The sequence below is a fragment of the Vulpes lagopus genome, chromosome 23 (genome assembly GCF_018345385.1).
Source record: "Vulpes lagopus strain Blue_001 chromosome 23, ASM1834538v1, whole genome shotgun sequence".
NCBI classification, from domain to species: domain Eukaryota; kingdom Metazoa; phylum Chordata; class Mammalia; order Carnivora; family Canidae; genus Vulpes; species Vulpes lagopus.
In genome coordinates, this window is record NC_054846.1 from 12,662,732 (window position 1) to 12,688,592 (window position 25,861).

Sequence of the window (25,861 nt, forward strand, 5' to 3'; positions counted from 1 at the left end):
GGATGAACGGAAATATACCAAAATGTTTGTACTGTTTTTACTAAGAGAGAAAACTGATAGTGACTATTTCTTTTTATTTGATATCTTCAAATTTTTCATGATGAATACATATTACATTTATAGTTTTTTAAAGCATATTTTAAAACAAATCATTTATAAGCTATACCTATTTACAGCATAATAAATGTAGAAATTCAGAGAAGTCTGCTTACCAAGTTCATCTTTGGCTGTTTCTTGATGATATCCTTCTAATTTCCACTAGAGGGAAAATCAATTAAAGGATAAGAAGTAATTCTGGTTCAAGGTGACAAACTGAACACACACCTCTGCCTTCCCTGCTGATGAAATGTAGCAGAAACTGCTCGAGATCATCCTTTTCCTATTCTCCTCTTCCTAAGTATACAATTAAAAATTAATTTCTCAGTTTCTCTTGGTGGGTCCAGCCCATTAATGTTGCCAAAGCCTCTCTGTAAAATCTCTCTCTCTCTCTCTCTCTCTCTCTCTCTCTCTCTCTCTCTCTTTTTCTCTCTCTCTCTGGCTCTCTAGCTCTCTCAAGCCTGGGAGTAAAGGACCACAGCTTGAAGGAGAGTGAATCAGAAGAGATACCCAAACAGTTGGAACTCTGAGGCAGAAATACACTGTTATTATATTAAGCCACTGAGATTTGGGGTTTGTTTGTTACCACTGCACAGTCTAACCTATTCTGACTAATACACCAAAGCTCTAGTGAAAGTATAGGAATCCATGTTGAATTAAACTCATAAACACATTTTGAATGAGAGAAGATTAAGGAAGGCAATTTGATGGACGCAACAGAGCAGAAACAGCTGCAGCCCCAAATATATGCAGGATAAGGCTGCAGTGGATGTGGGAGAGGATCTCTCCATAAGAAAGCCAAAGACGATGGCATGGAGAATGAAAAGGTCTGAGAAGTGGAACATAGAACAAGGAATTGGATGGCTACTTATCAAAGGAAATGTCGTGCCAGTTATCCTGCTCACTAAACAACAGGTCAGCCAGTGTTTGCCTTCAAGGAAAAAAAAAAAAACCTTCTCTAGACAGCAGATAAAGAAAAAAATAAGGGTGCTAGGAGGAATGATCCAATACAATTTCCTGAAATCGAAAAAAATGGAAAGTTGGAAATTATTAGAGAACTAATAATCAAATATTGTCCAACCTGAAGAAAGTGAATTTCCTGATTGTAAGGACACGTGGAGTATGCTGCACAGAAAATGTAAAGGGAAAAAAAAAAAAAGAAAAAAAAATGTAAAGGGATCTCCCTGGGCACAGAAGCATAAAATTTCAAAAGAGCAAATAAAAACCAATTCAAAGGGAATAGTCAAGGTGACCCCCCACACAATTGAAAACAGGCACCTGGGTAGCTCAGTGGTTGAGCTTCTGCCATTGGCTCAAGTCCTGATCCCAAGGTTCTGGGATAGAGTCCCTTATCGGGCTCCCCACAGGGAGCCTACTTCTCCTTCTGCCTCTGTCTCTGTGTCTCTCATGAATAGATAGATGAAATCTTTAAAAAAAAAAAAAAAAATGACTGCCTCTAAAAGGCGTTGTTGAAAGGGATAGGGTGGGAGACCTGCTTTTCATTTTAAATTCTTCTATCTACTTTGTGTTTCTCATTTTTGTGCATTACCATGGTGTATTTTTATCTGAACTTGAAAACCAAAGAAGTTAAAGTGCTGCTTACCATACCTCTAATCAAACCCATACCTGTGAATTTTGAGTAAGAGAAAAAAAAAATCACCCTACCTTTCTAGAACTATTGTTTGCATCAGCAAATCATGCTAATTAACTTCAGAATAGGCACCTTCCCAATACTTATAATCAACCTAGGCCACTTTGGTGCTTTCCCTTGTTGGTTCTAATCCACATTAATCATTGTCAGAAACAAGGATAAAATGCATATTTGTGTAGTATGGCTACAAATGGATTCAAAGTCCAAATAAAAGTGATTTAAATTAGTTGCCATTTAAATCATCATCTTATTTCCCCTCCATTAACAACTATTAATCAAGAGTTCATTTTAATGTATTCATACTCTGACATTTTTCAGAGAGAAAAATAAGATTGGAAATCTCTTATAAATCAAATATTATACAATTCAAAGGTAACACAATGGCAGAAGGAAGAAATCCAACATGCCAACCATAATTGTAGATAAAGCAACATTGGTTGAGCATAAAACCAGCACCATGTTTTCAGGCAGCTGAGGCAAAGAGAGAGTTCTGTAAGTGGAAAATTTTTCATCTTATAGAAGAAAACAGACCAATATCTTAGGAATGACAAAGTCTTTCTTGAACAAACCTTGAGAGAAATATATGGGGTGGAGCCTTACAGAGGGAGCATTGTGAAACATAAGGGCAATGTCCTTCCAGCAACTTCTCAACAAACACAGACATAGGATTGTCCCTTTGACTGTGTTACTTATCATCCAAACCTCCCTGCCCCCAACACACCCATTCACAAAGCCCACCCCTTTTTAAATGCCTATCCTGATTGTATGAGGTGATTCCCAGGCTTGCTTGATCATAACAATCAGCTAATCTCCTAGTTAGAAATTCCATTTCCCTCGGCCCCTTCACCGGAAACTCTGATTTGATCAGTCTTCAAAAATCTCTGGTGTTAACACACTCCCAGGTGAGCAGACAAGTCTAGGAAACAAGGTGATAGGTGATAGTCTACAGCTGCAAATGAGCTTGGGACTCTTGTTGATTATGCCCGAGCTGTTTAACCTCCCTCCGCCTGACTCCTTGAAACCTCTTAAAGCTGGACTCTCTCCAGATGACAGCCTGCTCTGACATGCATTTGCAGAGAAGCATTTGAGAAAGATAAGGAATGTAACATTTGTTCCTTGATGGTAATAACTCAAAACTCCCTGCTCCCTTCCTCCACAACACCAATTTCATCAGTATTACCACGACAATTCACTAGAGGCTCCACATGATATATATCATGCACACGAACTGATACAAACACATCTGTGCTTATGTGCACATCTTTTTATCATTACAGATGATATGTCGGCTGCCGCATAACATTTTTAAAGTCTTAAGATTGCATCTATTATTTCTGAAACGAGGGGGGAAGAAAATCTCCCTGGGAAAAGAGCTACATACAATGGAGCATGCATTAGTTTTGCTAGACTCCCATGCTGAATTAATTGCACTTCCAAAACATTCTTGCCTGAACCACATTTCAAGAAGGCTCTAAGCTACAGAGAGTGAAAACTACCTTCCACACACATGGAAACCAGGAAATCAGAAGAGGCACCAGATTTCCCCCCACAGTGTCTTATTTCTCTCCTGCCATTCATGAGAAACCTGGTCCAAGAAGTTGCATTGCAGGGAAATTGGAGATGAAATGGTCACAAAAGTAGAAAGATGTTTAGCCTAAGGACAGTTATATGTGTTCCAGAACAAAGTAAAAAAAAAAAAAAAAAAAAGGTCAAACCTAAGTCAAAGGAATGGCTCAGCTTTCTCTAAAACGGAGACAGAGAATGTTTCTCAGCTGAAAACATAATAAGAGCAGAGAGGAAAGAAACCTGAGATACAGCTTGATAACATTTTCTTGTCTTGGCCAAATGTTCATTTGGATTGTCAAAAGTCATGGAGAATCAAACTATGCATGAAGCCTAAAGGTGAAGTATGATCTATAAATAAATAAAAAAGATCCCTAATCATGGGTTAGGAATGAGCGCCCCATAAATGCATTGCCCATGTACCCTGAAGTTTTAGGATGCATTGGAAGTCATGGTTCCAAAAAAAGCCAACTGTAGAGGTCAGACCTGCTACATGCGTTCCAAATCAGCCTAACCAGTCAAACCCTGGCCATCTAAAAAGGATTAAAGATTAGTTATCATTTCAATCCTATGAAAGAAGATCTATATTTCTCTTTTAGACACAAAATTCTCTAGAGAGTGGTGCTTGCCAAACACTCTGAAAAAATAATCTCTCAAAATTCTTGCAACCCACTGTGTTATGATTTCATCTCATGAAATACAACACCTTTACATTAAACCTCATAAAACTAAATCCCACTGGATCTCTTCCAGACTCAGAGAATAAGCAGCTCTGTTGGGGATGCTTAGAAAAGTGAAACACAGCCTCTTCTCATTGGGCCAGTTCCCACTACTGGGTCCATTTTGCAGGGAATAATTTTGCTTTACTTCTACCAAATATTTACATGTGATTAATCTCACACATAATAGATCTTGCAAATGCTTTGTGAATGAAATAACGCCTTCCAACATCACAGCATTAATTCCCCTAAAAAGGATCTTTTAAGTTGAAATGTATACAAATTCATTCTGAGTTTCCAATCTATGAAAGGTGTCTCTGGCTGTCCTGGATTCGCCTGTGGGCAGTCAAAAGTATGAATACAAAGGTCAGGAAGGACAACATAAAATGCTCTCTGGCCAAAGAAAAATTCTCATTAGTGTCCATTATATTCTTGACTCAAGAACAAGAAACAGCTGTCTTGCTAAATAGTGTGACAACATCTCCATGTAAGATAAACACACATTCACACAAAGCAAATCTTCACATGGTCTCATCAGTAGCTATGTACTTTCCCAATACTGTCATTTTCAGCAAGAAGGTCTTCCTTGCATAAAGATCTCAGCAAGAAATCAATCAATGACCAGTAATTCAAAGATTGATACTTCATGCATTCTTATTATTACTTCCCTTCACTCACATTTATCTTCAATCTTGCCATTTATCTCAAAAGTGATCAAACATCACAAAGGAGTTGCCTCTATCAATCCCACTAAGACTCTTCTACTGGAGTTCCACGTGTCTTCTCACATGCCCTCTAATATCATCCTTTTTCTGTCACATGTAAATGATAGGGTTCCGATTATCCTTTGGTATCATCAAAAACAACTTTTCATACACCCCAGGAAATATTACTTGAAATACAGCCTAGTTTCTTGTCCTGGGAAACTTGTCTCTAGTCATTCATTCATAGGATAGAATGGAGTTCCTGTTTTATTCAACAATTAACCGTCGAATGCCTTCACTGAACTTGGCATGGTGATATGAAGAGTATTACTAGGTAGTAGTAATTGCCTGTCCCATGAAGAATCTATTCTCATTTCTAATGCAGCTACTAAAAGACATTAGTACATCCCTTTTCACCTTTCCTATGTGCATACATTTTTAGGATTCAATCCATCACCATTCTTGAGTAAAAAGTCTAGGATGATTAGTCAGAGATATTTAGCTGTGGCTGGGAATTTCAATGTTTGCAAAAGATTTCAGCTGGTCTCCGATAGTATTCAAGTTTATAAGGCACTCGTGTCTCCATTTAGTTTCAGGAATATATTAATAATGTATCCAAAATAGGCTCCCCAGGCATTTAAGGTCATTCTTTCCACTACTTCCAGGTTAGTGTCACTACCCTCATATGTCTAGTGGTAAGGAAAGATGGGATTAATAGGTCTATAATAGTCTTTGTCTCATCAAACCACAAAGCTTAAAAACTACTGTCCTCAGCCTCCTTTATCTCACTCAGGTTGTTAATCATTTACATTGTAAATTGATACAAAGTATTTTATTCTTCAAAACACCAAAATTCTTCTCTCATTTTATTGCATCTACTGGATCTATGAAACTCCCTGTGCTTAACTAACTCTCCCTGGCTAGCCCCTGGAATACAAATTAAACATAATGTTTGTGTTATCACAGGACTGATAAGGAGCCATCGAGCAGTTATAAATTCCAGTGACTTTTTCCAATAAAGATGTAAAAATTCTTGTTCTCTGAACTAAAACACAAAAAAATACAGAATAATCAGATGGTTATTAATTCATTTAATATGCCATTAGAAGATTTACTGGGCAGCCCAGGTGGTTCAGCGGTTTGCCACCTTCAGCCCAGGGCCTGATCCTGGAGACCCGGGATCGAGTCCCAAGCCAGGCTCCCTGCGTGGAGCCTGTTTCTCCCTCTGCCTGTGTCTCTGCCTCTTTCTCTCTCCTCTCTGTGTATTCTCATGAATGAATGAATAAAATCTTAAAAAAAAAAAAAAAGATTTACTGATATCCCCAAATCTAGCCTTATGGACAAGAAATAACCCAGTCCTCAAATTGTGTAATACAATCGTAATGAAATATGAGACCTTAGGATGTTCAATTTCTCTGAGCTTCCTCAGTTTTCTCATCTATGAGACAGAAACAAGGGGTGCCTGGGTGCCACAGTCAGTTGAGGATCAAACTCTTGGTTTTGGCTCAGGTCGTGATCACGGGGTCATGATCTCGCCATCAAGAGATCAAGCCCCAGTGAGCCATGTGGGGCTCTGCATTCAGCAGGGAGTCTGCTTGTCCCTCTCCCTCTGCACCTTCTCATTCTCTCTCTCCCTCTCTCTCTCAAATAAATAAAATCTTTTTCTAAAGAAAGACAGAAACAACACCTTTTTACCAAGGTTTTTAGTAATCTTAAATAAGAACAATTACCTTTAAAAACACTTTTTAGACTAAAGAGTGTTGTTATTCTTGTTGTTATTGTTGTTATTAATAAGCCCAGGTTTAACCGCCCAAGGCCACTCTTTCCCAAGATCATTTATTTATTCTGCAAATTTGTTCTGAGCACCTATTAAGTGCCAAGCACTGCATGATTTAGTGATGACCAAAAAATAACTATAGCTTCTGCCTTCATGGAGCTTATTATAGTCTGCCTAGTGAGGGGGAAAGACATTAATTTAATAATCACACTAGAAAATGGAAAATTGTAACTGTAATAAGTGCTTTGAAGGAGCTGTACATAGTGTTATGAGAATTTATCATAGAGGATTTGACCAGCAGGGGTCATTATGGTTCATTTATTTAACAATTTTAATTGGTCACCTTAATTACCACATACTGTGAAGGTGCTGGGGATTCAAAGACTAAAGCATGATGCCAACCCTCAATCAGCTCACCATGCAGAGAAGAGAAGCACATGTATAAATAAGCAAGCAGAGTAACATCATAGGAAGATAGTCACAATAGAAGAATATTTCTATAGACAAAGGAATGGGTAAGGCTATGAGAAAAGAGTTTTGTAGGGGAGGTGAGCCAAGTCTTAAAGGATAAGTAGAAGCTTCTGGGGTTCGCCCTGAGAAAAGGCACTTCAAGAAGAAGCAATGTGAGCAAAGACACAGGATAGTGGAAAGCCTATTACATTAGAGCAATAGTTCTCAAGGAGGGCAATTCCCCTTCTCCCACACCACCAGGGGATATTTGGCAATGTCAGAAGACATTTTAGGTTTTTACAACCTGGAAGGAAGGGGGAGGTACTACTGGCATCTAATGGGTAGATACCAGAGATACAGCTAAATATCCTACAAAGTACAGACAGTCCTCTACAACATGAAAATTATCTGGCCAAAATGTCAATAATGCTGAGGTTGAGGAGCCCTGCATTAGAAAAGCCTCATCACTCATCTACATATGTCATAGAAATAGAAACACTTTTACTTCCATAGAAGAAACAGTCCCCAGAATTGAATGTCCTTCCTCTCTGGGGTGTTGCCCACATCATCATTTAAGAAACATCCAAGAAGTGAAGTTAATGCATGAGTCTGGGCTTTGAGGAAAAAGTCTGCGATGGAAATACAAGTCTAGGCCACACCAGTGAGATGACCTCTGAAGTCCTGGGAGCAGATGAGACCATCCAAGAAGAAGACGTGAAATACTGAAGATATTAAAAAGCCTCACACAGAACCGTGGGGGACATGGAACTCCATTTAAGAGGCTGGAGAAAGAAGAAGCACCAGCAAAGGGAAATGAGAAGGAATAATTAAAGACTAGGAGAGAAACCAAAGGAGAAGGGTACCATGAAAGTCAAAGGATATGCTTTCAAAATTAAGTGATAATTATTCAAATGAGCTCAAAATGTATGACTACACAAAAACCTGCACACAGATGTTTACAGTTTTATTCATAATTGCCAAAACTTTGAAGCAACTACCATGTCCTTCAATAGGTGAATGGATAAACTGTGGCACGTCCATACAACAGCACGTTACTCAATGATAAAAATAAAAGAGCTAGCAAGCCACAAAACAGCATGTGGGAAACTTAAATGCATATTACTGCTTGAAAGAAACCATTCTGAAAAGGCTACATACTGTAAGATACCAAGTGTATGCAAAACAATGGAGACAGTAAAAAGATTAGTGGTTGCTATGGGCTCCAGGAGAAGGAAAAGAGAGTAGAGCACAGGAGATTTTTAGGGCAGTGAAGCTATTCTGTATGATACTGTAATAGTGGATATATGACACTATACATTTTTCAAAATTCAGATAACTGTACAACCCAAAGAGTGAGCCCTCATGTAAACTATGGATGTTAGTTAATAATGATGTACCGATACCGGCTCATCAGTTTTAATAAATATACCACACTAATTCAAGATGCAAAACCTGTGACAGGGGAAAGAGGGAACTGTCTGTACCTTCCACTTAATTTTTCTGTAAGCCCAATACTGCTCTAAAAAATAGTCTACTATTTAAAAAAAAAAAAAAGTCTACTAATTATTTTTAATATTAAATTAAATAATTAATATCTGTGCTAATGAGTGAAGGCTAACGTAGAAAAAAAAAGCTAAATTTTACCCTAATGGTAAATTTTAATATTTTAGCTAAAATTTAATACAAAGGTAATATATAATTTATCTTCAAGAAGTGTCCCCTCCCCCCAAAAAAATTGAATGACAAACTGTTAAATACCACAGAGAAGTCAAATAGGAAGAACCAAAACGGAGTCTGCTCAACTTGACAACTAGGGTATCACAGTGACCTAGGACAGAACAGTGAAATGATCAAGAAAAGGATTACAGTGGGCTCAGCATAAATTAGTGGTAAAGAAGTAGAAAAATTGGGATCCCTGGGTGGCGCAGCGGTTTGGCGCCTGTCTTTGGCCCAGGGCGCGATCCTGGAGACCTGGGATCGAATCCCACATCGGGCTCCCGGTGCATGGAGCCTGCTTCTCCCTCTGCCTGTGTCTCTGCCTCTCTCTCTCTCTCTCTCTCTCTCTCTCTCTGACTATCATAAATAAAAAAAAAATTAAAAAAAAAAAGAAGTAGAAAAATTAAGTGCACAAGCTAATGCTGCAATGGCAAACGTATTGCAAGATACAAATGTGTCAAAGCTATACCTTAAATTTACACGATGTTATCTAACAAATATATTTTAATCTTTATAAATGCAAAATAAATAGTGTAGACAACTACTTCAAGAAGCTAGGCTGTGAAAGAAAAAAAGGAGAGCAAAGGAAGAAAAATAGAGACATTTTTATCAATATATGAAGGACTTGAATATGTTTGTAAACTGTGGGGAAGACTCAGCAGAAAAGAGGATATGAGAAATACAGCAAAGAGGAGAGATGACTTATAACAAGGTAAGTGAGGAAGCCAAGGCAGAGAACTGACTCAACTCTTGGAGGAAAAAATAGGGACACCTTCCTTTGATATTTTATTGAAGAGATTTTGAAAGACAAGGGGCAGTGACCAATTGGCAAACAGAGAAGAGAGTAGCAAGACCAGCTATGACTCCCTTACCATCCAACATGGTCTTCAGTCTCAGATTCCTATAGATCAGCATTAGGATCACTTGACAAGCTTACACAGGCCAGCTGTGCAATATAAATTTGTGTGTACTTGAATTAAGAATCAGGAATCCTAGGACCTGTTCACATCCCCCTCCCCGACATCTATCGAATCGTCATACCACCATTAGCATCATTTCCTAGTGATTTGAGCTAATTGTTTGACCCGCCTGGGATCATAAGTACATCATCTATAAAACAGAAGAAGCACCATCTTTCTAGCCTAGAGCTGAGTGCTGGATCAAATGATCTTGGGATTGTTTCCTCTGTATAAACAGTGATACTGCAAAATGACCACTGCTTTGGCTGAGGAGTGAGCCTTCTGGTCAGGGAGATGTTCTTTCTAACATCATGGAGAAGAAAAACAAGTCAACCAAGCAGTATTCTCTATGGAAAGTTCCAATATCTATCCTCCCCAAAGTTAAAACAACCTCAAAAGATAAACTTGCGCTCTGAGGTCAATATGAACTTCAGCATGAGCCAATTCTAATGTTAACCAACACTGGAATTCATTGAATTTTTTAAAGCCTTTCTGTTTATATCACGGAAGCTGCACTGAGGTAATCACAGATGGACTAAGCAATCTCTGAAACAAACAATTAACAGTTTAAATGACTTTATATAAAATAAAATCTTTATCACAAACTTTTGATCTTATATTACAAGCATGGCATTTTCTAATCAAGAGGGGGAATGTTCAGACAAATAGGCTAAAACCATACCATCCCACAATGTGTTTCCATGAGCTAGAGATCAAAGCCTGAGGACCCAAGGCATCTTATTCCCATAGCTCAACCATCCTGGTCTAAGAAGTTTAGCAGAGTATAGCATGGAAGTCTTAATCCCCTCCAAGGGAAGACATTTCAGTACCATAGTAATGAGTTGACAAACTTCCCCTAACCCAAACTTTCCACCCTGACACTTTCACTTTCAATTGCTTCTTCTACAGCCTCAGCCCAAGTCTGATCAGAACGAAAGTCTCAGGGAGGGAGCCTAGGTGGTTCAGTTGGTTAAGTCTATGTCTTCGGCTCAGGTCATGATCCCAGGGTCCTGGGATTGAGTCCTGCATCAGACTCCCTGCTCAACTGAGCAGTGAGTCTGCTTCTCCTTCTGCCCCTCCCACCAGCTTGTGCTCATTCTCATTCTCTCTCTCTCTCTCTCTCTCTCTCTCTCTCTCTCTCTCTCATAAATTAATAAAATCTTTAAGAAATAAAAAATAAATAAAATAAAGCCCCAGGGGTAGGCCATGGGGCAGCCTGAATCACAAACCATACAATCAAGGCCAAGACCAGGATTATCAGCAAAACCCTTGATAATAGCCTCGCAGGAATACTAATGAAGTTCAAGGAGAACTGACAATCCTAAATGCCTCCAAATTCATCCTCTTAGAGGTTCTTTAGACCAAGGATAAGCTAGAGCTGGGCCCTTCCATGGCCATGTCTTATTCTTATTCCCTCATTCCCACTGCCACCATGTCTTCAGCCTTTGATCAGAACCCAAGGACATTCTATGGAAAGAAGGTAGGTGGAATAACCTATCCTTGCTATGAAGTTCATTCATCTGTCAGGAAACTAGAAACTGCATAGTGTTCACTGCAAATTTAGATCTAGAACTGGTCATTAATGTAAGAAGTCAGATTATATCTCTGTATATTCTACATTAAATTATGACCAAGAAATAAAACCAACTATACTGTCCCTGACATGTGCAAATAAGAAATTAGTCATAGTAAGGAATACCAAGATAAAAAAAAGAGATCCCAGGAGTTTACATCCTAACTCTGACCCCTGGCTATAAGAGTATTTTTCTCTGCCTTCTTGTCTCCTGTACATTGCCTGCAGAGAATGGTGATTTTTAAAATGGCAGCAGGCTGCGTATTTCTTTCAAGCCACACCAATAGAATAGAGACCATCTTGTGGCTGGAATGCTTATGTGTCTTGAATCAAATGTCTTATAATTCCAAAAGGAATTTTCTATATATTGTCTTGTGGTACAAAATATACCACTGAATATCCCATACTACAAAATAGTCTTAATATGTCTTTAGGAACACATGACGTGTTAAGACCAAGTATTTGATACATAAAGATACCCATGTAGTCCCCAGGTAGCACAATGAATCCCAGCTGCCTGTAGAAGATCATCTGAATACTTGGGACCAAATGTTGGTAGATGAGGCACTTAAGAACTGCTTCATAATATGTGGTAATGTCTGATTTATTCTATTAGAAATTAAACTCCAGATTGGAAGGGGCAAGATGATGGAAGACTAGGGGACCTCATTTCATCTGGTCCCTTGAATTTAGCTAGATAATTATCAAATCATTCTGAACACCCATGAATTCAACCTGAGATGTAAGAAAAGAATTGCTGGAACTCTACAAGTAGAAAAGTGACCACTTTCTACAAGGTAGGAAGTATGGAGAAGTGAATCTGAAGCAATATATTGGAAGATAGATAGCAGGAGGGGCCAAGGAGGAGCCTGTTATGAGTCAGTTATCTGAAAGTGATATAGCTCCAGAGCAAAAAATTTGAACCCTTAGAAATATGCTCCAGTGAGAGATGTCTCTGCCTGAAAAGTGCAGAATCCTAGTTGGGACAGTGTGGTCTCAGGATCCCCAGAGTCACAGAAAGAATGGTGGTGCCTAAGCTGGTAGAGTTCCCAAGCATTGGAGCAGGGAAACTGGTTACTGACAGCGAGGCAGGGAAGGGGCTCTCAGCTTGGTTTGCCATAAACCTTGAGCCACAGCTCTCAGTGCAGAGACCCTGTAAAGGACAGTAACAGGGCAACCCTCTCCCTTCCGCTGGGAGGGGCAGGGTAGATGTGTGAATGATCAGAAGAACAATCTCCAGCTGTGGCCCTGCAAAGTGCATAAATGGGGGACCATCTGCCTTCCCCTGGGAGGATCTGTATGGGCACACACCGCAGGAGTCTGCAAAGTTTGATGCACACAAAAGTGAAGGCTGCTGATCCCTGAGGGTTTACTGGAGAGGGAACCTTGATCTTTCCAGCTCTGGGGCTGGAGATTAGGGCAGGCCATTTTTATATTGGTTCTCTAAAGAGGCAGGGAAAGCCTTCAGAGAACAAAAGCCATACAGAGCAACCAGAAAGAGCTTACACTGAGCCTGGACCCCTGGCAAGGGGCAGTGCAACTCCACCCAGGCAAGGACACCTAAGAATCAGGTGCAGCAGGCCCCTGCTCCAGAAGACCAGCTGGAAGAACAGATGAACGGCACGTTTATGGACCTCGCAGGACTTCAAAACTCCAGTGCTGAAGGAAAATAGAGGACAGAACTTGAGGGGTTTTTTCTCATGATTTGTTCATCTTTCAGTTTAAAATTTTCCATTTCTTTTTTTTTTCTTTTTTTCCTATTCAACTAGTTTCTTGTTTTATCAATTCTTTGATTTTAAGTCTTTCTTAACTTCCATTTTTTACATTTACATTTTATAGATATATTCTTCATTTTTGGCTTCCTTTCTATTAAATTTTATTTTTTGTATACATGTAAATTTTGCTTTATTTACAATTTTTGGATTTAGTGTCTTCTAACACACAAACCAAAATACACTCAGGACGAAGTGGATCAACCTGTTTTGTCCACCCTGTGAAAGTATATGCTCTCTTCCCCCTGCCTTTTTTTTTTTCTCTTTTTTATTTCCCTTTTTTTTTCTTTTTCTTTTCTTTTTTGGTTTATGGCCTCTTCAGATTTTTCTAGTGTGTATTTTGCTTGGGTCATGGTTAATATTTTTTATTTTGTTCACTCATTCATCTATTCTTCTCTGGACAAAATGACTAGGAGGAATTCACAACAAAAGAAAGAACCAGAGGTAATACTCTCTTCTACAGATCAAATCAACATGGATATAAGTAAAATGTTGGAGCTGGAGTTCAGGATACAATTATAAAGTTACTAGCTGGACTTGACAGAAGCATAAAAGTCACTAGAGAATCTCTTAGTGCAGAAATGAGATCTAATCAGGCCAAAATTAAAAATGCTCTAACTGAGATGCAGTGTCAATTGAGATGCAGTCTAAATTAGATGCTCTAAACAGCTAGGGTAAATGAGGCAGAAGAGCAAGTGACAAAGAAGACAAGTTGATGGAAAGAAAGGAGGCTGAGGAAAAGAGAGAAAAACAACTAATAGACCACGAGAGGAGGGTTAAAGAAACCAACAATGCCATAAAATGAAAAAATATTAGAATTGTTGGGGTCCCTTAGGAAGAAGAAAAAGAGAGATTGGGCCAGAAGGTGTATTTGAGCAAATCATAGCTGAGAATTTCCCTATTCCAGGGAAGGAAACAGGCAATCATATCCAAGAGGTAGAGAGGACCCCTCCCAAAAATCAATAAAAATAGAACACCCCAACATATAATACCAAAGCTTGCAAATTTCAGAGATAAAGAGAAGATTCTGAAAGCAGCTCGAGATAAGAGGTTCTTAACCTACAGGGGTAGGAACATTTGACTGTCATCAGACTTATCCACAGAGACCTGGCAGGCCAGAAAGGACTGGCATGATATATTCAGGGTAATAAATGAAAAGAACATGCAGCAAAGCCGTCATTCAGAATGGAAGAAGAGGTAAAGAGCTTCCAGGACAAAGAGAAACTGAAGAATATGTGACCACTAAACCAGCCCTGCAAAAAATATTAAGGAGGATTCTCTAAGTGAAGAGAAACCCCCAGGGAAACATAGACCAGAAAGAAACAGAGACAATCTACAGAAACAGGGACTTTACAGGTAATACAATGGCACTAAGTTCGTATCTTTCAATAGTCACTCTGAATGTAAATGGGATAAATGCTCCAATCAAAAGACATGGGGTAACAAATTGGATAAAAAAAAGCAAGACCCATCCATTTGCTGTCTACAAGAGACTCATTTTAGACTTACAGACATCTTCAGATTGAAAATGAGGGGTTGGAAAATCATTTAGCATGCTAATGGATGTCAAAAGAAAGCTGAAGTAGCAATCCTCAGAGCAAACAAATTAGATTTTAAACCAAAGACTGTATGTAGTAAGAGATGAAAAGGGACACTATATCATACTTCAAGGGTCCATCCAACAAGATCTAACTATTATAAATATTTATGCTCCTAACTTGGGAGCAGTCAGTTACATCAACCAATTAATAACCAAATTCAGGAAACACATTGATAATAATACAATATAGTAGAGGACTTCAACACCCTACTCACAGCAATAGACAGATTCATCTAAGCAGAAGATCAACAAGGAAACAAGGGCTTTGAACGACACACTGGGCCAGATAGACTTCACAGATATATACAGAGCATTATATCCTAAAGGAATAGGAAACACATTCTTCTCAAGTGCACATGGAACATTCTCCAGAATACATCACATACTGGGTCACAAATCAGGTCTCAAAAGGCTAGGATTGTTCCCTGCATATTTTTGGACCACAATGCTTTGAAATTTGAACTCAATCACAAGAGAAAATTTGGAAGGAACTCAAACACTTGGAGGTTAAAGAGCATCCTACTAAAGAATGAATGGGTCAACCAGGAAATTAAAGAATAATTTTAAAAATTCATGGAAACTAATGAAAATGAAAACACAACTGCTCAAAACCTTTGGGATACAGCAAAGGTGATACTACAAGGGAAGTACATTGTAATACAAGCCTCTCTCAAAAATCAAAAAATTAGAAAAATCTCAAATACACAAGCTAACCCTACACCAAAAGTAGTTGGAGATAGAATAGCAAATAGAGCCTAAACCAAGCAGGAGAAGAGAAATAATAAAGATTAGAGCAGAAATCAATGAAATAGAAACCAGAACAGTAGAACAGATCAACAAAACTAGAAGCTAGTTCTTTGAAAGAATTAATAAGATTGATAAACCTCTAGCCAGATTTATCAAAAAGAAAAGAGAAGGGACCCAAATTAATAAAATCATGAATGAAAGAGGAGAGGTCATGACCAACACCAATGAAATTCAAACAATTTTAAGAACATATTGTGAGCAACTATATGCCAACAGATTAGGCAATCTGTAAGAAATGAGTGCATTCCTGGAAACATAAGCTACCAAAACTGAAACAGGAAAAAAATAGAATATCTGAACAGACCCATAACCAGCAATGAAATTGAAGCAGTAATCAAAAACCTCCCAAAAAAAACAAGAGTCCAGGGCCAGATGGTTTCTCAGGGAAATTCTACCAAATATTTAAAGAAGAAATAATACCTATTCTTCTGAAGCTGTTTAAAAAAAAAATAGAAATGGAAGGAAAACTTCCAAACTCATTCCATGAGGCTAGCATTACCTTGATCCCAAAACCAGACAACGGCCCCACCAAGAAGGAGAATTACAGACCAATACCTCTAATGAACATGGATGCCGAAATTCTCACCAAGATACTAACCAATAGGATCCAACAGTACATTAAAAAGATTATTCACCATGACCAAGTGGGATTTATTCCTGGGTTGCAAGGGTGGTTCAATATTCACCAGTCAATCAGTGTGATACATCACATTAATAAAAGAAAGGACAAGAACCATATGACCCTCTCAATTGAGGCAAAGAAAGCGTTTGACAAAATATAGCATCCTTTCTTGACTAAAACTCTCCACAGTGCAGGGATAGAGGGAACATACCTCAATACCATAAAAGTCATCTATGAAAAGTCCATAGTGAATATCATTCTCAATGGGGAAAAACTGAGAGCTTTTCCTCTAAGGTCAGGAACACAACAGGGATGTCCACTCTCACCACTGCTATTCAACATAGTACTAGAAGTCCTAGCCTCAGCAATCAGACAACAAAAAGAAATATGTCCACAATAGCCAAATTGGCAAAGAAGAAGTCAAACTCTCACTCTTGGCACATTACATGATAGTTTACGTGGAAAACCCAAAAGACTCCACCCCAAAATTGCTAGAACTCACATAGCAATTCAGCAGCATGGCAGGATATAAAATCAATGCACACAAATCAGTGGCATTTCTATACACTAACAATGGAGACAGAAGAAAGAGAAATTAAGGAATCGATACCATTTACAATTGAACTAAAAACAATAAGATATCTAGGAATAAACCTCACCAAAGAGGTAAATGATCTATACTCTAAAAACTATAGAACACTTAGGAAAGAAATTGAGGCAGACACAAAGAAATGGAAAAATGTTCCATGCTCATGGATTGAAGAATAAATATTGTTAAAATGTCTATGCTACCCAGAGCAATTTACACATTCAATGCAATCCTTATTGAAATACAATGGACAGGGGATCCCTGGGTGGCGCAGCAGTTTGGCGCCTGCCTTTGGCCCAGGGTGCGATCCTGGAGACCCGGGATCGAATCCCACATCGGGCTCCCGGTGCATGGAGCCTGCTTCTCCCTCTGCCTGTGTCTCTGCCTCTCTCTCTCTCTCTCTCTCTCTCTCTCTCTCTGTGACTATCATAAATTTTAAAAAAAATACAATGGACATTTTTCACAGAGCTGGAACAAATAATCCTAAAATTTATATGGAACCAGAAAAGACTTTAAGTAGCCAGAGGAATTCTAAAAAAAGAAAACCAAAGCCACTGGCATCACAGTGAAGCCAGACTTCAATCTATATTACAAATTTATTAACATCAAGACAGTATGGTACTGACACAAAAACAGACATATAGATCAATGGAACAGAATAGAGAACCCAGAAATGGACCCTCAACTCTAGAGTCAACTAATCTTCGACAAATCAGGAAAGAATAGCCAATGGAAAAAAGACAGTCTCTTCAATAAATGGTGCTGGGAAAATTAGACAGCCACACTGTCTAATTGTTTGAATTTCCTTGGTGTTGGTCAGCAGTAGAAGGAAACTGGACCATTTTCTTGTACCATACGCTAAAATAAACTCAAAATGGATGAAAGACCTAAATGTGAGACAGGAATCCATCAAAACTTAGAGAACAACCTCTTCAACCTTGGCCATAGCAACTTCCTGCTAGACACATCTCCAAAGGCAAGGGAAACAAAAATAAGGATGAACGATTGGGACTTCATCAAGATAAAAAGCTTCTGCACAGCAAAGGAAACAGTCAACAAAACCAAAAGGGAACCCACAGAATGGGAGAAGGTATTTGCAAATGAGATATCAGATAAAGGGCTAGTATCCAAGATCTATAAAAGAACTCATCAGACTCAACACCCAAAAAAACAAATAATCCAGTCAAGAAATGGACAGAAGACAAGAACAGACGTTTCCCCAAAGAAGACATACAAATGGCCAACACACACACATGAAAAAATGCTCCACAGTACTTAACATCAGGGGAATACAAATCAAAACCACAATGAGATACCACCTTACATCAGTGAGAATGGCTAAAATTAACAAGACAAGAAACAACAAATGTTGGCAAGGATGCGGAGAAAGGGAAACCCTCTTACATTGTGGGTAGAAATGCAAGCTGGTGCAACCACTATGGAAAACAGTGTGCAGGTTCCTCAAGAAGCTAAAAAATAGAGCTTCCCTACAACCCAGCAATTGCACTACTAGATATTTACCCCAAAGATACAAAGATAGCAATACAAAGGGGCACACCTGCACCCCAAAATTCATAGTAGCAATGTCCACAGTAGCCAACTGTGGAAAGAGTCAAGATGTCCATCAACAAATGAATGGGTAAAGAAGATTTAGCATATATATACTAATATTACTCAGCCATCAGAAAGGATGAATACTTACCATTCACAGCGACGTGGATGAACTGGAGGGTACTATGCAAAGTGAAATAAGTCAATCAGAGAAAGACAATTATCATATGGTTTCACTCATATGTGGAATTTAAGAAACAGTGCAGAGGATCATACGGTAAGGGAGGAAAAACGGAATGGGAGTCATCAGAGAGGGAGAAAATCCATGAAAGACTTTTAACTACAAGAAACAAACGGAGGGTTGCTGGAGGGGAGCAGGGTGGGGGTCGGGGTAACTGGGTGATAGGCAGTAAGGAGGACTCGTGATGTGATGAGAACTGGGTATTACACAGAATTGATGAATCACTGAACACTACATCAGAAACCATGTACTATATGTTGGCTAATTGAATTTAAGTTTAAAAAATTTAAATTTGAAAGAAACGCTTCTATCTCCATGGAAGATGTTAGTTGAGAAAAAATAAAGAAATTAAACTCCAAATGTACAAGGAACATGTGCCATCCTCTCCTTTCCCTTCTTCTGTTCAATCCTCCGTCACTTCACTAACACATACTCGTTATTGTAAATGTTTTCAGTGATAATTGATATTGAATGAATGAATGAATTAGTGAGGTATCGAATCTCTATCAGGTAGGCATGTGTTTGTCTATAAATCATTTTGAAAAATAAAAGCCTTCACTACAAGGATTTACACAGATGTGAGTTTATTTTGTCTCTGGAGACAACTTGTCTGGAGACAAGTTTATTTTGTCTCTAGAAACACCAGACTGGCAAGAGTAGCTCAAAATGCCACAAGTCTGCCCTTGAAATCACAAGATGGCTGCTACACTTCCAGATCCTACATCCAGTTTCCAGGAAACAACAAGGTGAGAGGACTAAAGGCCTTATCCCCAACAGCTCTGTCTTTCTGCCTGGGAAGGAAAACTATACACTTGCATCACTGGCCATCCCAGTATAGTGTCTAAGAAAAGTTCATGTTTAGCATTTCAGCTGATTTCAAAGGAGAAGACAAGGGAAAAGCCTTCTGGGAACAAGACTGATTGAGCCAAGTCCTGGTGGTATCTGCAAAGAGTTCTTTTCCCAATAATAAACAGTTTACACATACCTTGCTCCTCACTGATGTTGGTTCGTTCAATTGATTTAGTCAAAGCTCTTGGGGTTGGTATTATCAAGAGTCCTCTTCATTTCATTCTAATATTTCCAGAGTCCGGTGGACGGCCTTATATTCTAACCTTTCCAACCATTTGAAATTGATTTGGACAGCTCCTATTTCCATCCCAAACTTCTGTCCAATTATATTAATTTCAATACCAACTTTCTGAAATTGATTCGCTTTGTGAGTATTCTTTTTACCCTGCTTTGTTTATAAGTGAGAGAGCTGGAATTCAAATTCAATCAGATCTGTATTCACCATCCTTTAGCAGCTTCTGGGATACCTCTGACTACAGAGATACATGCACACACTTTACCAACCGAAAGAATTGCCATAGTTTTTGCTCACTGAATTAATTCTTTATAAACTTGCCTGGCAAATGATAAATACATAAAAGAGAAAAAGAATTATTTATGGGCTTGGAAAGTTGGACATCCTTATGGAAAAAAGTATTACAACCCTATCTCAGACCATACACAAAAATCAATTCCAGGCCAATTAAGGACTTAAATATGAAAAGCAAAATCTCCAGAAAGAATGTTAGGATACTCTCTTTATGACGTATGTTAAGAAAGGAGTTCTTAAGTGAGTCACAGAAAGCATAAACCATAAATAAAAAAACTGAGAATTTTGCCTGAATTAAAATTACTTTGGAATGAAATAAGACCATAATAACAGTTTTAAAAACAAGACCCAGAGGAAGTGAAAATATTTGCAATTCATTTCATGGATTTTTAACGTGATATCTAGAATATATAAAGAAGATCTATAAGTCAATAAAGGTTTTTTAAAAATAGGAAACCAGGGGGGCTGGTGGGAATAGGCAATTTGCTCGAGAAGAAATCTGAATGGCCTATTAATATACAAAAATTTCTTGAGCTTCACTTATGATCAGGGAACAGAAAAGAATTAATATGACACACATTTACACCCATAAAACTAATAAAATGTATGTCTGTGAATGTTAAGGGTAAGGATGTGGGAAAGTAAGAGCCCTCTAATATTGTCAGTGGGTTCTTCAACTGGTACAGCCACTTCAAGAGCAATTGCATACCCCATGACTCAGAAACCCTGTTCCCCAGGATTTATCATGGAAAAAGTCTCTCAAGTATGCACAAGAACATATATGCAAAGATGTTCATGGTAGCTTTGCCTGTGACAAAAATTTGGAGACAGTCTTATTGTCCATCAGGAAAATGAATTCCATTCATCCAATGGAATACTGTAAAAACATTAGAATGACTGAGCAAGAGCTCATGTGCCAAGTTGGATAAATCTCTAAAACACTGCACCGCCCTTCATCCAAACCAATACATGGTACCACCAACAAAATGGTACCATTTTTCATCATGCAGTGTGTCCCGCCTTCCATTTCTACCCTCTGTGTGAATTCCCTCCCCCCTCCAAGTCCTCACTGAATTCCAGAAACTTTCCCTGCAGTATCTAACCTTGATCCTTTCCTTTTGGTTTGCATCTCTCTTTTGACCGCCACACAGCAACTCCCCCGCCAAAAAAAAAAAAAAATCAGAGCCCTCCCATCATCGCCTCACCAACATCCTCTTTTCTTCTTTTTCTTAATCTTGGATAATTTCACAGGTGGAAAAAAAATCTCAGTTGAATGTGTATTTATTGTTATTCCTGAGACTGAAAATTTTTCATAAGCTAATTCTTTGTCTGTATTACTTCTCTCTTATTCACTTATAGCATCCTTTGCAATCTTTTGAACACAGCTCCTATCACATATTGAAAACAGAAAACCAATTTTGAACTAAAATGAATTAAAAGCTAGAAATTCAAGGTAAATCAACGAAAAAAAAAGTAAAAAAAAAAAAAACTCCAACATAAGAAGTATGCTAAAATACAGAAGCATATCACTAATACTACAAACTTGCACACCGAGGCCCTTTCTTAATTAGGTGAATGGAACACATACCTTTACAGCTTACACGATGCTGAGTATAGGGGGCATCCATTCCTTATGGCTTAACTAGCTTCTGCTGGTTTGAGGAACAAGCAGTGTTTGACACAGACAGAACACATAGCCAAGAAAGTTTGTGCCAGGAGCCAGCATTCCCTACAAAGACTCTAACTTGAGACAGATCCCCCTCCCAATAAACTTTGATTCTGTGAATGTATGACCTTATTCCCTAAATTTAATGTATGTATCTTTGGAAAGGTTCCTACTAACCTTATGACTTCTGGATTTTACAGCTAATAAGCAGAATCATAACTGAAATGATTACATAAATACAGAGTCACCTTTCCCCCAGAAAATGCAAGCTATTTTTTTCCAGCAGTTTACATGGCATTTAGTGGTCCCTGGGTTTTCTATTATTTCTTTGTAGGATCCTGGAGATCCCAAGAATCATTTCCAGACAGCATAGTTTTTGCTAACAGCTTCCAGTAACTTGTTCTGCCATTCAAATTCAGAGGTTCGGATTGGGAATCACATGCTCAATATAAAAAAAAAAAAGCTGTAGCGAAGACGAGCTATAGAACTGGAATTACCAAGATCATAGCCAGTGACCATCACTGCAATAGTTTCCCTCTCTTTTCACTTATGAGTAATTTATCACTCTGTCTGGACTTGGACATGTTGCATCAGCCAATCCAGATTTTTAAAGAGTGCGTGGCTTCTAGGGTGCTGACCAGACGCAAACTCCTCCTTTTAGGAGATCCAGGACATCAGTGTAGAACTGCTTAGGATATGAACTCCAGAATACTACTTACTTAGGATTTAACCTCTACTAAGCCCAACTGAATTGAGATTAGGTTTTGTGGTTGTCACAGGACTCAAGAACACCCAGAAAGGGTAAGTTTGTCATACCTTCATCACTTTGTCCCCTTATGAGTATATACTATTCTGTTAAAAAGCAAAACAGAAAAAAAAAAAAAGGCAAAACGAAACAACATAATGATGGCAGCACTGCCCAGAAATATGCTTCCTTTATACTCTACCAGCTTCTAAACTATATTTTCAAATATATGAATTTATATGGAATTAACCTACATGTTATAATGTGTTCTAGAGATGTTTCTGCTTTTTGTTCATTTGGCTTTTGTTTTTCTTTTTAGTGTAATGCAAAATAAATAGGACTTCATACTAAATCTACAACTGTCATGAGTAAATACATTTCACAAAGGTAAAAAAAAAAAAAAATCAGCCTAAACCAGACTTTGGTTTATATTAAAAGGTTCCCTAGGGAACTAGGTTTTACATTTGAGCCCTGATTTAGCTAAAAGATTTATAAGGGCACATGTAGAAATACAGGTCCCTACTGAGTGATCAACCCGGGCTGAGACATAATTATGATTCTCTCTGCTCTCCATTCCACTGGAAATTGATCCCAGGAGCCCAGAGGGGAGATGGTCACCAAAGAAGAACATAAATGTTCTAGCAATATGACCACCGGGTCACCTTCCCAATCTCCAATGCCCATCTAAAGGACATTAGAAGATGATACGCAAGTCTTTTTCAGATATCAAATTGACAGGAATATTGGCTTCCCTTGGAAAACTAATGTCGGTAATATGTTTTGCAGACCTTGAAGCCAAATTTGGTTGGATCTTTTTGTGCTTGATCATTCCAGGTTGTCACTCAGCTCAGCTGTCCTAAGTGCAGTGGTGGCACTCAGGAGACTGAGCTAAAAATGAGGTCGCCAAGTAAGATGTGTAAAACAAGCCAGGAATAGAAAACTGGAATTTTCCTTGTAAAAAAATAAAATTGCTTAATAACTTGCTGAAATTTCTCAGGAATGAAGTAACTTACTGGGAGGCCTGATCTTGGTGGCCTATCCCCTTTGAAAATGTCCCCATCTCATCACCTCATGGGACAGAGTGGAAAAACTTGTTCATCAGTCCACTGGGAGGTGCTGCAAGTTTCTTACAAGCTTCATGTGGTTGCAGTGTTGTTGCTGATGTCTCTTAACCATCATGGCAAAGAAACCCTGAAAACTCCTCACAGAAGCCTGGTAATCCACACCCAGGGTCTCAAGAATACAAGGGTCGAATGTCAGTATACAGTTATATAACAAAAACAAGATTTAACAAGGAAATTATAGGAAGAAAATATCTATTCTTTCTCTTGATGGCACCCTCCACACTACCCATCACATACTCTTACCTGTGTTCTCCTAACAGCTAAATGTAACAAGACCCCAATCTTGCAAGACTTTGATAATATGAAAGTTTATAAAAATTACCATGTTATCAGTTCTAATAAAAATATACACATTTTGTACATTTGGAGTAGGTAAAAGTGTAAAAAGTTAGAAATGTACAAATCTGTATGAGAACATTAGCAAAGTATTATTCTGAGTATTTTCTGGAAGACAAGTGAGTTCCATATGGAGAAACTATTTTCAATTATTATTTTAATTCTATGTAGTTCTGTTGAATATAACATTGGTCATCATTACTTGTTTATTCCCTAGGGTAAGATTACTTAATGCTTTTCTAATATTTCTGTTGAGGATTTCCTATTCCTTTGGCAAAAGAAATTTCACTATTGTAGGTTTACTAGCTTGTCACTATTTTTATTTTTCACGATTATTTATTTTCACATCCAATGTAAGGTTTGCCTCATTTTTTAATCTTGTAAAGTGTTTATGGAAATGGGTGTCATTTTTCGATACCCCCAACGTCAATTTTTCTCTACATCTGCAAGAGTTTCATCTGTTAATTTGTGTAAGGATCTGCCCGTAATAAATGGTCTCTCAGCCTGCGTGCCTTTAGTTTAGGAACTGGACAGTGGATTCACAGATGTCCCTTGTGGCTCAGGAATTAGGCAGTCTGATCCATGAACCACAAGCCACACAGGATATAATACTAAGGCGATCACATAACTACTGCATAAATAACAAGTTAAGTGTTCCTATGACTGCCAGCCCTTCTCTTGATCACTAACCTAATTTCCTATGGCTTAAAGCAAGAATGCAGTTGATAAATGTATTTAGGCCTTATGCTCAGTCATAGAGGACTACCTCCTTATCTCTAGATGTGTGATACTTGAAGGCCAAGGAGAGTAATCACCACTATATTTTGCCTAATAAGAACAACCTTTATCCTCCATATTCACCTGATTAGGTCCAAATGAAAAAAAAAAAAAACTAGTAGTGAACATGAAAATAATATATGCTTTGAAATATTTGTTTTATGGAGGTAGACATATTCTTAACAATTGATCTTTCAAAATTAATAGCGACATAAAAAGTAAGGAGGAATATCGAACGGAAGCAGAAGCAAATAGAGAAAGTGAAAGTGTCCCCACATAAAGGAGCATCTGTGACATTTGAAGAAAGTGTACATAATGAGAAACAGGGAAGCCAGATGCAGACTCCACCAACTGAGCAGTCAATGATGGGTGAAACTGAGCAATGCATCATTAGTCAAAGCAGGACAAATATTCTGCTGCTAAATAAGAACCTATTACACCTAAGAGCTTGTAAATATCATTAAGTGAGAAGGGCAAAGAAATAATAATAATAATGAAAGAGTATGCCTCGATTATAAGTGATCTAGAATATAATAACCTGCCTATAGATCATAAATAAACAGTAGTACCATTTGTCTACACAGAATAGAAAGAGTAGTTCATTGAACCATGTAGAATGAACTTGTTGCCTTTATCAAATATCTGCAATTATCAGCCCCTAGCTGTTTGAAAATGAGAAACCATCACAGGCCAGTTGGCACCTATTTCCAAAATGAATGCCCTTGAACTGCAGTGAAAATTCATCACATTAGTGGTAGGTATGAAATTTCAAAAGACAGTCATACATTTAAGACCTACCTGATGGGATCAGGTGCTCAATCATGTGGAAAATCACCTGTTTCAAAGTAGCAAAAGTCCTGACGTGTCTAAGTACCATCATGAGGATATTCTCTCACATTATTCCAAACTTGTCGATCGGATCCTGCTTTGGCTTTCAACAGGAGAGCCCAGTGAATAAAAAGATGCATTTCAGTTCATTGGGTTGTGATTCATTTGAGTATTGAGTGATAGGAACTATGGCACCCCAAGATGGAGAAAGCAGGATTCCTGTCCTTCAAGAGCTTCAGTCTCAATATGGTCTTTAAAGAGGTGATCGAATAAAATGAGGCTGTCAGGGTGGGGCACTAACCCAACAGGACTAGTGTTCTAAGATAAGGAAGAGAAATCATGGGTGCACTTGCACAGGGACAACCCTGTGAAAAAGCAGCAAAGGGACAGCCATCTATAAGCCAAAGAGAGAAGCCTTGAGAAACCAAACCTGATGCCACCTTGATCTTGGTCTTCCAACCTGCAGAACTGTGAGAAGATAAATTTCCTCTTGTTTAAACCACCAAGTCTGGAGTGTTTTGCTACGGCAGCTCTAGCAAACTAATATAGCGTCCTTCCCTATAGCAACATTGCTTGACAAATGCAAGAGACAGTAGGGGAGTGAATGATCTTGAGAA